The following is a 15,250-nucleotide window of genomic DNA, read 5'->3' as shown; positions in this document are numbered from 1 at the left end:
TACGAAAATGGAGCAAAGGACAAAGAAAAAGCTTCAAATTTGGTGTTCCAATGGTGTGGAGAGAGCCAAAAAATCATCATGATGACTGTTATTTCTGTGCAGTGCAAGTGCAAGGATTCAATAAGCATAAGAAACGAAAATGGGAGTAACATGGAATCTGCAAGAAGGCCTGTCCCTCATTGTGAAGATGTGCCTGTACCTGTGTTTACCATAAATAACAGTCATCATGATGATTTTTTGGCTCTCTCCACAGCATTGGAACACCAAATTTGAAGCTTTTTCTTTGTCCTTTGCTCCATTTTCGTAATAATTCGATACATGCTTTGCACACTATGTGTGGTGCCCAAAACTTGTCTTGGTCCCCAAGCATAACCCCAAAATAGGCAAAATACACTTTTTTTACGAAGTCTGTTATGTTTCTTCTATGTTTTGGCAGTGTGTATTCACCACAAATGTAACAGAATGAGTCTGGATCGTTAAGACAACTTCTTGATGAGTTCATGCTTTTCACTGGAAAACAGACAACAACATAAAGTTAGTGCAAAAATCAAGCTATGAACAAACTTTTAGAACACTAATTAACACAAAACTATATTGAGAACTGCTCAGTTCAAGTACTAATCCAAAGAAATTAATGAGATGATGCGTCGCATTTACCAACAAGTGCTATAAATAAGATACCAAAAATCTCAAAAACTTGAGCCAATCTGGCAAAACTGATGACATATTCAGAATCAGCACCCCAAAAATACCCCAAATTCGATGAAAGATCTTTGGCATCAAAAATGCTGTTGACCAGTGTAATAATATGCATTATACATACACACATACACACCAATAATAATATGCATTATACACATACACACCAATAATAATATGCATTATACACACACCAATAATAATATGCATTATACACACACACAAACACACCAATAATAATATACATTATGTTTACACATCAATAATATTATATACACACACCAATAATAGTAATATAAATTATACACACACACACAAACATTCCTCAACAAGATAAGGAAAATAATTCTATAAAAGTGAGATGCTGCCACCACAACAATCATTGGCTTTTCATTGTGATGATACAATGATCGCCTGGCGTCCAGATCACGTCCTTTACCTGCCTTATATACAATAGGTGCACTTTACGTCATAAATTTGCATACATCATAGCAACATTCATCAGAACGCAGGCTTTTTTTTTCTTCACAATTCCTGATATTTAATCCCACACATTCTCTTAGGTCAGTTATTATCCGTACTATAGCTCAAGAACGTGAACGTCGGAGCACGAGAGACAGTGACTTCTTTCTTCACATTTCCGGTGGATCAGAAGTTATCGCACACGTGGTCAGTATTCGGTGGCGTGACTTGGCTCACATGCTTGGACAGCCTTCTGAACACTTCTCACAATATGTTGCTGGAACTGCGTTCGGCTTTGTAGACCTCCTTGCTCACACACGCTTTTTCACTCCAGCCCATACGTTTTCTATGGGAATGAGATAGGCCCTCTCCATCACCTACTTTGTTGCCATTTTTGCCACAAGTTTGGAAGTAAGCTTAGGGTCATTGTCCTTTTAGAAGACTTATTTGTCCCCACAACCTTTATTGTCTTGACTGAAGACTTGAGATGCCGTTTCAATATTTCTACACAATTTTTCTTCCTCTTAGTGCCATATATTTTGTGAAATGCATGGGGGCACCCCTACAACATGAAGCGGACACTCACAGGTTTCTCAGTTGGGTTTGTGTTCTCTATGAATCAGGGTGGTTTGGTGCCAGAAACGCAATTTATTTTAATGGCATCTCTGTCTTTTTGTGTTTCCATGGATTAGCAATAAAATGGATTCTTTTTCAGTATATCATAGGATGGATATGCTGAATTCCCTTGGTTTTTGTTTGCTATCGCGGAGTCTGTCTCGTGTACAAAGTAGATCAGAAAAAAAACTACAAAAGTGTGCTGACCTGAACTTTATGGATTAATATGAGTTTTACCGGCTTCAACCTGAGCTTATTTACACCTGCGACCTCAACTGTATATTAGCACCCCAAATGCCCAGAATATTGCTACAACATATCACAAAGATCACCATCTTCTGCAGGGACCACCTGGTCCCAAGTATCCCCCAATCTACTTGTGACCTGATGGCTACAGCTGGCCTCTAGGTCTTCTGCTCCATTACTGCTGCACAACGCTCTGTTCTATTGTATGGTACTTCTAAGGTCCGATATTATCTTATAATGACTGGACAATTGCCATTCCGGCTCTACCCATTACTGGACATCACGTCCCATCTGCTGGACCACATGTAGTAGTTATGGTTGGAAACTCTTGTGTCACTAGTATGAACGCAACAGTAAGACAAAAGGAATCATTTAGATCTACATAAATAGGAAAAAACAAATCTATAAATGACAGTTTAGGTGAAGTTGAACCCCAGAAGATGCCGCTCCCGTTCTGACAGCAGGAATATGCGGCTATGCATTTCCCAATCTTACCACAGCCTTCTCTAACTGGCAAGGAGCACGCATTTACAAAGAATTTTATATTCGTCTCAAACGCCTGTTTGTACAAGGAACATAGACATCTTAGAAGGAAACTTGTGTTAATGAGTCAATATTGACACCATCTCACTAATACAGAATATCCCATAGCCTACAGAACCCATTTATTCTCTTATACAGCCAATACCTTAAGGGGTGGGCCTCTTTATGGACATTTATATAAAGCATTGGATATGGAGAATTTAGCCAGCTTACAGACATTACAAGTTCTGGCTTATCTTATGCCCCTTTATAAACAAGGTCTATTTTGGTCCAGTCCTGGCTACTGATGTAGGGTCAACAGTACCAAGAACTTCCCCATCACACTAGGCAAGTGACAGACCCCTGGACATCAGGCTTGTCCCAATACTTGGTGGAAAATGAGCGCAGGCACAGTATCATTAATGGAAGTTACTGATGTGATGCACAGACACTCATCCTCCATCAATGGCCACTTTCTGGAAGACAGCAGCAATGCTCTCATTCTCACACCATCCGGCGCTACCAGGCAAGTCCCTGCCACTCGCCGTCGGGGACACCGGCACGCTATGGGCCCGTGAATAAGGGGGAACACGTCCCCCTCAAAATATTCACCTCTCCTCATTCTCCGCAGTTCCAGTGTCTTTAGCATCTTCTGACTCTCTGTGACGTCTCCGGGCAGAAATCACGATGACGTCACCCACACCCGCTGTGCTGAGCAATGCAGAGAGTCAGAAGACGCTGAGGAGACGTGAGCAGTAGATTTTCCTTTTTTTTTTTTTTTGCATGGAGCAATATATGGGGTCCAGTATACTGTAAGGAACAATATGGGGAACCTCCCATAATACCGCATGGGGGACTGTGTGGTGCCCACAATACCGCATGGGGGACTGTGTGGTGCCCACAATACCGCATGGGGGACTGTGTGGTGCCCACAATACCGCATGGGGGACTGTGTGGTGCCCACAATACCGCATGGGGGACTGTGTGGTGCCCACAATACCGCATGGGGGACTGTGTGGTGCCCACAATACCGCATGGGGGACTGTGTGGTGCCCACAATACCGCATGGGGGACTGTGTGGTGCCCACAATACCGCATGGGGGACTGTGTGGTGCCCACAATACCGCATGGGGGACTGTGTGGTGCCCACAATACCGCATGGGGGACTGTGTGGTGCCCACAATACCGCATGGGGGACTGTGTGGTGCCCACAATACCGCATGGGGGACTGTGTGGTGCCCACAATACCGCATGGAGGACTGTGTGGTGCCCACAATACCGCATGGAGGACTGTGTGGTGCCCACAATACCGCATGGAGGACTGTTGTGCCCAGAATACCACATGGAGGACTGTTGTGCTCAGAATACCGCATGGAGGACTGTGTGGTGCCCATAATACCGCATGGAGGACTTTGTGGTGCCCATAATACCGCATGGAGGACTGTGTGGTGCCCATAATACCGCATGGAGGACTGTGTGGTGCCCATAATACCGCATGGAGGACTGTATGGTGCCCACAATACCGCATGGGGGACTGTGTGGTGCCCACAATACCGCATGGAGGACTGTGTGGTGCCCACAATACCGCATGGAGGACTGTGTGGTGCCCACAATACCGCATGGAGGACTGTTGTGCCCAGAATACCACATGGAGGACTGTTGTGCTCAGAATACCGCATGGAGGACTGTGTGGTGCCCATAATACCGCATGGAGGACTTTGTGGTGCCCATAATACCGCATGGAGGACTGTGTGGTGCCCATAATACCGCATGGAGGACTGTGTGGTGCCCATAATACCGCATGGAGGACTGTATGGTGCCCACAATACCGCATGGAGGACTGTGTAGTGACCATAATATTGTGTGGAGGACTGTGTGGTGCCCATAACACTGTATGGAGGACTATGTGGTGTACGTATTACTGTATGGAGGACTATGTGGTGCCCACAGTATTGTATGGATGACTGTGGTGCCCACAGTATTGTATGGATGACTATGTGGTACCCACAGTATTGTATGGAGGACTATGTGGTGCCCACAGTATTGTATGGAGGACTGTGTGGTGCCCACAGTATTGTATGGAGGACTATGTGGTGCCCACAGTATTGTATGGAGGACTATGTGGTGCCCACAGTATTGTATGGAGGACTATGTGGTGCCCACAGTATTGTATGGAGGACTATGTGGTGCCCACAGTATTGTATGGAGGACTATGTGGTGCCCACAGTATTGTATGGAGGACTATGTGGTGCCCACAGTATTGTATGGAGGACTGTGTGGTGCCCACAGTATTGTATGGAGGACTATGTGGTGCCCACAGTATTGTATGGAGGACTATGTGGTGCCCACAGTATTGTATGGAGGACTATGTGGTGCCCACAGTATTGTATGGAGGACTATGTGGTGCCCACAGTATTGTATGGAGGACTATGTGGTGCCCACAGTATTGTATGGAGGACTATGTGGTGCCCACAGTATTGTATGGAGGACTGTGTGGTGCCCACAGTATTGTATGGAGGACTATGTGGTGCCCACAGTATTGTATGGAGGACTATGTGGTGCCCACAGTATTGTATGGAGGACTATGTGGTGCCCACAGTATTGTATGGAGGACTATGTGGTGCCCACAGAATGACTTGAGCACAGAAAATTCCATTAACCATCAAGAATGCTTTTACTTTACAAATGGAAAAGGGAGCTCATTCTGCTAATAAAGTGTCAATAAATAAAGGATAGCTCAAGAATTCAATCTAATAGGTTGGTCTTAGGGTCGCACATCATGGTGACGATCTAAACTGGTCAAATGTGAACCTTAGAGTTGTACAGCGCCACAATAAGAAACACCAGAGTACTGCTCCTCGGATGCATCCAATGTCACAGTGAGGTATACAGGGTTTTCCTTTGGGATGAGTACCATTGGCCATCATCTTATAAAGTATTTCTATGACTTGCCCCAGGGCCTCTGCCATGCGTGCTATCAGCCAGATACATTTCTGGACCCACTTAAGTATAATTTGTGCTACAGAATATTATCTGCTCCGTGGTAATGAATACAGTCTATTACCTTCCAGCACAGAATAAACAATCTCCGGCAGAGGGATAACCGGATCATACTTGGCAGTCGGCTTAACAGTCCATATTCAATTAAAATAATCGGATAAAACAAATGACGACTGAGCAATTAATAATAGGAAGGAAGCATGTGTGATCACTGCAGCGAAGGATTTCCTATAGGCCAGAAACCTATTGAGCAAGACAATGGACTCCGAGCAATTGGAGCAGAGTACTTAAAGGGAAAGTGTCAATGAATCATATCATAATGCGGTGATACGCCATATAATAAAATAGATGGTGCTCAGCTCTGGCACCAGTCTGATCCGGAGGACGATGGAGCATTTGTCTGTTCTCCATTTTTTGAGCTGCAGCTCCATGAACATATGTACTTCACTAATGATGAAGCTGCTTTATTACCAAGGAAGAACAAGCAGACCCAAAATTGATACTATCACTAGAATGTTTAGAAGACCCCTTTAAACAACATACAACATAAAGGTCTTATCAAACAGGGTTTTCCAGTTTCATGAAAACAAAGCTTAAAGGGTTTTTCACAGCTTTGCTACAGATGACGATCCCCGGCAGCCCACCAATCAGCCGTTATCAGGGGGCTGTACGGAGCGGCACACAGGTTAGTGACGGCTGCCACTTGCTGCAGATCAGCTCCTGTTATGGACACAAGCTGGTGTGTAGTAGCCGGCAGCAGTCACTGAGTGGGCGATATTTTGTAAACGCCCTCCACCCCCATTGCAATGTACACATGGACTGCGCATGTAAGCAGCAAGTCAATAGTGTAGATCGGGGGCCTTGGGGGTCCCTCAGGGGCTGGGACACAGCAGCTCAGGACTTCTGTTTAAGGCTATGTGCACACGTTCAGGTTTTTTTGTGTTTTTTCCGCTTTTTTCGGCTGTTTTCCGCAGAAAAAAATGCTTAAAAAACGAATACATAAGCATCCCATCATTTTTAATGCATTCTGCCATTTTTGTGCACATGACGCGTTTTTTCCGCGAAAAAAACGCAGCATGTTCATTAATTTTGTGGATTTTTTGCGTTTTTGCCACTATTTAATGCATTGGGAAGCTCCGGAAAAAACGCACAAAAAGCGCACAAAAAACGCGAGAAAAACGCATGCGGATTTCTTGCAGAAAATGTCCGGTCTTATTCAGGAAATTTCTGCAAGAAATCCTGACGTGCGCACAAAGCCTCAGGAGACAATCCTTTACAGGGATTTTTAATGCATTATTTTAAGGAATGTAAGTACAGTATTGCCTCAGGTTTCAACATCACATTCACCGTACAACGCCGCAGGCAGCACCTATCAAGGTCAGCAGATCCAAGCGGTCAGTAATGGCCTTCCAGTGGTCCGGGTTAGCTTCTCCTCCCCTCTAGGCCTCGTCCGTGCGCTGATCACATGCAAAACGGGTAATGAACAGACCGTTCACGTTATACACATGGTCTGCGCATCGTTATATAAAATAAATTGCTGCATGCACAACCGCGATCAGTATTATTGCTCTGAAAAGTGTATGGGACACAAAAAAATAATCAAATACAGGTTACAATTTGCATGTTGTGCAAATTTATGGATCTGTTACAATTATTAACATAGGAACTTGTATTTGGCCTTTTATTGTTTAATAAATTGCTCAGTAAAAATGGCTGTCTTATGGAAGAAAAAAAAAATTGCACATACAGATGTATGACACAGAAAGACATACATATCACATACAAATAATGCGGATGAAACAGCTTATTTGTGGATGAAGATTGGACAATTCCGCATGCGTTGATACGGACAGCACAACTAGGACAACCATGTGCTGTTTTTCCATGTGGTCTTTGACCTGCAATGGCAAGCCTGATCATCTTCACGGCATCCCATTTTTTGGGGGGGTTTATCTGCTAATGGGGGAGTAAATAAAAAAAAAGGACATATGAAAAGCCACTCTGACTGTGATGAGTCCATAAGCAATCAGTAAAAATAATGGAAAACCATGTACATAAAAACCTGACGAGTGCGAGCCCTACTGAAGTGCACGCGCATAGCGCCCCGAACAATACAGTGTGGTTATACATGTTCTGCCCCGGTCTTTAGGCAGGAACTCAGAGGTCAGAAAAACGAGGTCAGACTAAGATGACCAGACCCAACCAGGGGTGTCCTGACCCCAACTCAGCAACCTCGGCCCTCAGTCTGTATTCACACAAGTCTGAATGTGGCCTTACCTATGGCTGATCGGCTCCCTCACGTCATTTTCGGATACACACTGTATTGTACAGAATCCTGAACAAACTCTTGTCCTACACACAGGTAGGGATTAGTGATGAGTGAACGTGCTCGCCACTACTCGGTACTCGCCCAAGTATCACTGTGCTCGGTGTACTCGGTGAGCACCAAGCATTTCCAGGATTATTCGGCGGGAGCTCGGGTCTCCTCCTTTTAATTTTGGCGCTTTTTAGAGCATCAATGAACATACAGGGATTGTCTGCCATGCACTGTAATGCCGCAGCCATCTTTGTTGTGGTCGTGCAGTGATTGGCTGGCCGCACAGCGTCATCAGGTCTATAAGAGACCTGGCGCCGCCCTGCTGGCCGCACTCTGTTCCAGACTCAGCTAGTGTAGGGAGAGCTGCTGCTTCGAAAGGGTCAAAATCGTGCTTTTATTAGTTAGTGTGGGTCTACCATCACAGAATCCACAAATCCTGACCAACAGTCCTTTTTAGGGCAAATATGGGGGTACGTAGATTGCAGCGCTAGGTAGGCAGGGCACGGCATATCCACATCAGTGCAAGGCCTGCAGGTACTGTATGTGAGTATATAGATCTCACTGCATACCTCAAAAAGCTCCATAACTGCCTGCTGCTGCGTATTTTATATATACGTAGCTGCAGGTATCCGTGGCTATTATTATTATTATTTATTATTTTTGCACCTTATACCTGCTAATTTTATTACAAAGCAATCCATAGCCCCCCTTTTTCTACATTTATTTGCAGACTACAGCCAGGTCATTTCAATGCAAGAGCGTGAAAATCTAACAATTTAAAATGTTTTTTGCTTTTTTTTTTTTGTCCCAGGCATCAGATGTGAGTGCGCAGAAAATTCTAGCCTTTTTTTTGGTACTATAGTATTTTTTGGAGTGTCTTACAACATTTTTGGACACCATTTTGCTGACCAAAAAATCTTTAGCTGGCCCTAAAATATTTTGTTACAGTTCTTATATTTATCACAGTGATTTGTACGCCACACGCATAGCATATAATTGCGCTAAATATTTAAAAATTTTAGTACTCCAAATTTTTTTTTTTGTGTGTCATAGCCTACTTATTGACAATTTTGGTGGTCCCAAAAAAGTCAAGGCCACATTTTGATCAGTCTTATCTCCATCAGACGCTCGGTTTATCTGTGGTCCCCATATACTTGCTTTTCAGGCATAGATTCCATTTTTTTTTTGTCTGTCTGCTAACCTTGTTCTATACAGTAATTTGTGGTTAAAAATTTTTTTTTTTTTTTAAATCCAGGCTACATATTGAAACAGTCTGTTATCTCAGTCAGACGCCCAGTCTATCTGTGGTGTCCAAATACTTGCTTTTCAGGCATACATTACATTTTTTTCTGCCTGCTACCCTTGTTCTATACAATAATTTGTGGTTTAAAAAATTTACAAAAATCCAGGCCACATATTGAACATTGTGGTTTCTCTGTCAGACGCCTCCTCTATCTGTGGTTTAAAAATTGTTGCATTTGAGTGCTCCTTTAAACTGGTTTTGGTGTGTCTTACCCCATTTATTAATAACATTTGTTAGAAACAAAGTAAAAAAAAAAAATTACCAACATTCCACTGAATTAAAAACTGTTTTTTTCGGCACACTGATCACATATAAGTTTTCTCAAAATTAATTATTTTGTATTGAACTTTTAAAATATTTTAGTAGTCCATTTAAAATGGGCAAGGCAAGGTGCAAGGAACGGGGAAGTGGCAGTGATGCTAATGGTGCATGCAGAGGAGGAGGCCGTGGCCAAGCTGAAAGTGGGCCACAACAAAGACCCACATCTTCTCGATCAACCTTTCTGTCCCAGTTTCTAGGGGACTGCAGCACATCACTATTGAAGCCAGAGCAATGTGAAACGGTTGTTGGTTGGATAGCAGATAATGCTTCCAGTCGCTTAGCCACCACCATCACCACGTCTTCCATACGGTCAAGTATGAGTAGCCGTGAGTCTGGACCGCATATTACTCACCCTCATCCTCCTTCCTCCCACCATGCCGAGTGCCCTGAGACAACTTATCCCACACTTGGACACTCTGAAGAGCTGTTCAGTTTTCCATTTCAAGATTCTGAACTCAAGGCCGGTCAACTTGAAGTGGGGACAGAGAAGATCTCATGTAGAGCTGCCCAAAGCTTTGACCAGCCCTGGTCACGCGAAGGCGATGGTGGGAAAGTGTCAGAAGAGGTGGACGATGATGAGACAATTGCCAGAAAGTCAGGAGGAGGAGCAGGGTGCGGATCTGGAAGACTAGGTGGTGGATGACATAGTAACTGACCCAACCTGGCAGGCTAGACAAGCAGAGCGAGGACAGCAGCACACATGGGGAAGGAGGCATAGCACCCCAACAGGCAGGAAGAAGCAGTGTGGTTGCCGCAGACAGAAGGCGTGCATCCGTTCCCCATAACACAAACATGACGGAAGTTGCCATTCCAACTGTTAGATCTTCCCAAGTCTGGATATTTTTTAAAGACTAACGATAACCCCAAACCGGTCATTTGCAGCACCTGCCATGCCCGCACCAGCAGGGGTAGCAAAACTACCAGCCTGACCACCAGCATGATCAGGCACATGGCAGCAAAGCACCCGACTTTGCGAGCCGAACTGTTATGAACTGGTGGCCTAGGAGCAGCATGAGACGTACTCTGGAGAAGGTGGTACCTGTACTGACCACAGACCCTGAACACCGCAACTAGAAGTAGCCGTGGAATGTACCTATCACTCCCTAGACATCTCGACACAGCCGGAGGACTAACCACCCCTAGAGATAGAAAAGGGAAAACTATCTTGCCTCAGAGAAAATTCCCCAAAGGATAGACAGACCCCCACAAATATTGACTGTGAGAAGAGAGGGAAATAACATACACAGACTGAAATCAGAATTTAGCAAAGGAGGCCACTTCTAGGTAAATAGAAAGGATAGGACAGAGTACTATGCGGTCAGCATTAAAACACTAGAAAATATCCACCACAGAAAATACAAAAACTCCACATCTAACTAAAGGCATGGAGGGTATATCTGCATCTCCAGAGATACCAGCTTGGCTAAACAAATCCTTATACAGACCAAGCTGGACAAGACAAAACATGGAAAATAACTAGAAAGATCAGGCCCACAGCATGTGGACTGCAGAAAACAAAGCCAGCACTTATCTTGTTGAAATGAACAGCAAGCAAGAGAGACCAGGCAGGGAAGTGAATCCTCCAGGAAACAATGGACAACTGGCACTAACCAAAGGGTCAAGCAAGACTAAATAGCCCAGTCAGAATTGCAATAAGTGGACACACCTGATGAATGCTGCGATCCAAAGACAGCAGCACTACCACTTATAACCACCGGAGGGAGCCCAAAAGCAGAATTTACAACACCGAACCCCAGGCTCCAGGAACACTGTCTGCAGGTGACACCACTGCTTCTTCCACTGTTTTGCGTCCAAGCCAATCCCCAGTCCACGGTATATGCGAAGATGCCTCGTGCCCTGCACCTGTTGTTGCCCACAGTCAAGTAGCACCATCATCAAGCCAATCCACGTCCTTGTCCCAGCGCAGCCTTCAGTTATCTATACCCCAGTCATTGAAATGCAAGCGGAAATACACAGCCAACGCCCCACAGGCCACAGTACTAAATTCTCACATTTCTCGTCTGCTTGTGCTCGAAATGTTGCCTTTTAGGCTCGTTGAGACGGAAGCTTTCCGCAACCTGATGGCGGCGGCCGTCCCAAGGTACTCGGTCCCCAGTCGCCACTATTTCTCCCGGTGTGCTGTATCGGCATTACACCAGCACGTGTCCCACAACATTACCTGTGCATGAGCAATGAGCACATCAGTCAGAAGCTGGAAGCACTGCCTCAGCCAAGCGGCAACAGGCTGTGCTGAAGCTAATCTGCTTAGGTGACAAACCGCACAATGCTGAAGAGTTGTGGACAGCGCTGAAAGAGCAGTCATATTTTTGGCCGACACCACTGAACCTACAACCAGACATGGTCGCGTGTGACAATGGCCAGAACCTGGTGACGGCTCTGAGGCAAGGTGAGCTCATACACGTACCTTACCTGGCCCGTGTGCTTAACCTCATTGTTCAACGTTTTCTCAAAAGCTACCCGGAGCTGCCGGATCTGCTAGTGAAAGTATGCTGCCTGTCTGACCATTTTAGACAGTCAGCTACAGCTTCAGCCGCCCTTGCCGTGCTTCAGCAGTGTTTGCAGCTTCCGGCAATGGTGTGTGATGTCACCACGCATTGGAACTCTACACTGAATATGTTGGAAAGGATTTTTGAGCAGAAGAGGGCAGTTTGCCAACATCAACAAGGCCGTCGATATTCAGTTCAGACTGCACACATAAGACCTCAGGAGTGGATATGGATGTCAGACATGTGTACCATCCTCCAAAACTTTGAGGACTGCACCAAGATGGTGAGCAGCGATGACGCCATAATTAGCATCACCATCCCGCTTCTTTGCTTTCTGAAAACCTCTCTGCTCACAATTAAAGAGGATGCATAGCAGGCGTAGCACGAGGACATGGAGCAAGGAACCATACAGGGCGATTACACACAGCCCAGCCTCATGTCGTCCCAATGTGGATTGGTAGACAATGAGGAAGAGGAGGAGGAGGAACAGGAGCTACTTTCATGCGCTATAGACGGTACTACAAGCACAGCTGTCATACCGTATGTTCTGCGTGGATGGCCTAAGGACAGAGGAGAAGGAGGACGACGACAGCATGGTCAGTCGTCCTGTTGGTGAGGACACGGAAGTCTTTCCTGTTAGCAGTCTGGCACGCATGGCTGACTATGTTGCGCTGCGTTTCCCACAGTGCTGTGGAGTCGGTAAGCCACAGTTGCGACTCAGACTCAGACTCCGACTCCTGGATTTTATCAGGCTCCGACTCCTTCATAAATGGCCAATTCGTAACAATAAATTTACTGTTGTCAAATATTAACATCGTGCTTATTCAGTTTCTCACCATCATATAAGTAATCAGACCACTTAGAGCAAAAATTATATTTATTAGAATACAATTAGAATATAGCAAATAACTTTTATAAACTTTTCTAAACTCTTGTAAGTAAATATGCAATAAACACTGTTATGCAGTTAATAAGATGAAATCTATAAAGTTGTCCTCAGAAAAAGTATTGCCTCTGTCAGATCCTCCTTCATGGATGCCCTCAAATCTGATCTAATTATTTTGAGAGCAGAGAACAACCTCTCTACACTAACTTGGGTTGGTGGCAAAGCAGTAACCACTCGGGCAACATCTCTGACAATGTCAGGATACAGAGGAATCGCTTGTTGCACTGTTATTTTTGATGAACGGTCAAATTTCTCAATTTCTTTTATTGCACATGAAAAATTCTGCTGAAATGTACTGGCTGTGTTCTTTGATGGGGATGACTCTTCTTCTATGCGGGAACGCTTTGCACGGTCCTTGTGATGCAAATATTTTTCGAAATTAAATTCTTCATCAGTTGATGAGGGTGAAGATGTGGCAGGACGACCAAATTCTTCTTGTTCCTCCTGACTGTTCTGCAACCCTTTCATCCTTACTGCTATTTCAAACAGAGCTTCTTTTCCTTTAGTTAGCTGTTGATCATCTAGAAGAATCCGATGCATTGGGCCTACATAAACAGCTGCCAAAAGAATGTTATTTTGTAATAGTAGCTCCTCTCTCCGTTTCATTGATGTAGCAATGCCACTTGCAATTAACCCTCCTCTTTGGGACAGGCGAAACATCAGGTTCTTCCACTCCTTTAAGAAAATACCGGGAGTTAAGTCCTCTGCTTGTAATTTTTTAGTCACTGTAAATGGGTGCTCTAGCAATTTTTCCAGCTCAGTCACCTGATTCCACTGACTTTCATTTAGCGTCAGTTGAGGGTTAGCCATGTCTACAAGAAAGGTTTTCAGTTCAACCAAGCGCTGAATCATTAAGTAAGTACTGCCCCATCGTGTGGCTTGATCAATAATTGCCCCTTTTCCAGCACGTCTCTTCAAAATTGAGTCAACTTTAGGGGTTCTGGCAACAGTAGCCAATTTTCTCACCTTGCCAATCAGTGCAGCAGCATGTCCTTCTTGCAGACTGTCTCTTATAGCCAACTGTAGCGTATGCACAACACAGCGCATGTGATGAATGAAAGAACGTATTGACACAGTTTCAACAAGATCATCTAAACTATCATGTTGCTGTTCATCTGAAGCAACTTCAGTTTGCTCCTCAGTTACAATACTGCGTTCCTCTATTTCAAACATTTCTGTGTCTGTGGACCCAGAATGTTCTTCTAGCTGCTGGTCACCATCATTACTCTCATTCATTAGCTTAATAGTACTTATCATATTTGAAGCATTGTCAGTTACGACAGAAAGAACTTGCTCTTTTTTAAGTTCATAGTCTTGCAGAACCTTTTCCACCATGACCTGGAGAAACTCACTGGTGTGATGAGCTTTGGTGTCTTTTACTGCCAATGTCTTGGTAACTTTCATTTTTGTCACAAACAAATCGGACATTGATGGCAAAATAGTTCACTCTGTGACATGTGCAGGTATCCATTTTAAGAAACAGAAAGCGTCCCTTGAGAGTTTTTTTAAGTTCTTCCTTTTGTTTAAAAGCTTCTTCGATTACTAATTTTCTAATGCTCTCTCTCTCTCCAGAGAAACACCAAGCTTGCGGGCCATTTCCCCATTCAGACACATAAAAGCTGGTCGTGAAAATAATGAAATAGGCACACATCTACTGTCATTGTCACAGTAACTTTGTCACTGACAAAATATCTTGCAACTGATGGCTGCAAAGTTCTCTGCTCCTTTGTTTGGCTGGAAGAGCTGGGCACTGGTTCATTGGTTTGGATGCAGTCTTTCTCATCAACTGCTTTCAGTACTTCTGGATGAAAGCGCTGTAAATGTCTCTTTAGATTAGAAGCTCTGGTAGGAGCATTTTTATCTTTGCCTGAATATGCACCGATCTTGACTTCACAGCATTTGTTTTCGTCTGGATCATTTGTCATACACTGACAAACATAATGTTTTCTATCTTGAGTGATGGTGAAATGTTCAAATACAGCTGATTTAATGTGACACTTCTTTGACATTCTCAGGTTTTTAATTCTGCATTCACAATCCAAATGACAATTGTTTTTCCTAAAAACAATTGAACTAAATTATTGCCAGGTCGTACAACTGATATAGTGGTCAGTAATACTGTTATTCCTCATGTACTCACAGTTAAATGATGCAAAGTTTGTTGAAAGGATAATACTTCTTACAGTCTTCCTCTTCTGAGTAGCAGCTGTGAGATGCTTGGAAGACGCACACCTAGTAAACATCTAGTCTAGAGGAGGAGCTTTACTACTAAGAATTTGCAACACATTTTCACTTTCAGCTTCATACATTGT

General features: G+C 44.1%; 1 protein-coding gene across 3 annotated transcripts in view; it reads right to left on the bottom strand.

Annotated features, from left to right (window-relative positions):
- Positions 1–15,250, bottom strand: part of RALGAPA2 (Ral GTPase activating protein catalytic subunit alpha 2) — a 331,873-nt gene that overhangs the window by 300,149 nt on the left and 16,474 nt on the right. The gene's annotated exons all lie outside the window — the stretch shown is intronic.

This window comes from Ranitomeya variabilis, chromosome 2 (genome assembly GCF_051348905.1).
Source record: "Ranitomeya variabilis isolate aRanVar5 chromosome 2, aRanVar5.hap1, whole genome shotgun sequence".
NCBI lineage: Eukaryota > Metazoa > Chordata > Amphibia > Anura > Dendrobatidae > Ranitomeya > Ranitomeya variabilis.
The sequence above is the reverse complement of the archived record's forward strand: the minus strand, read 5'-3'. Positions and strand labels throughout refer to the sequence as shown.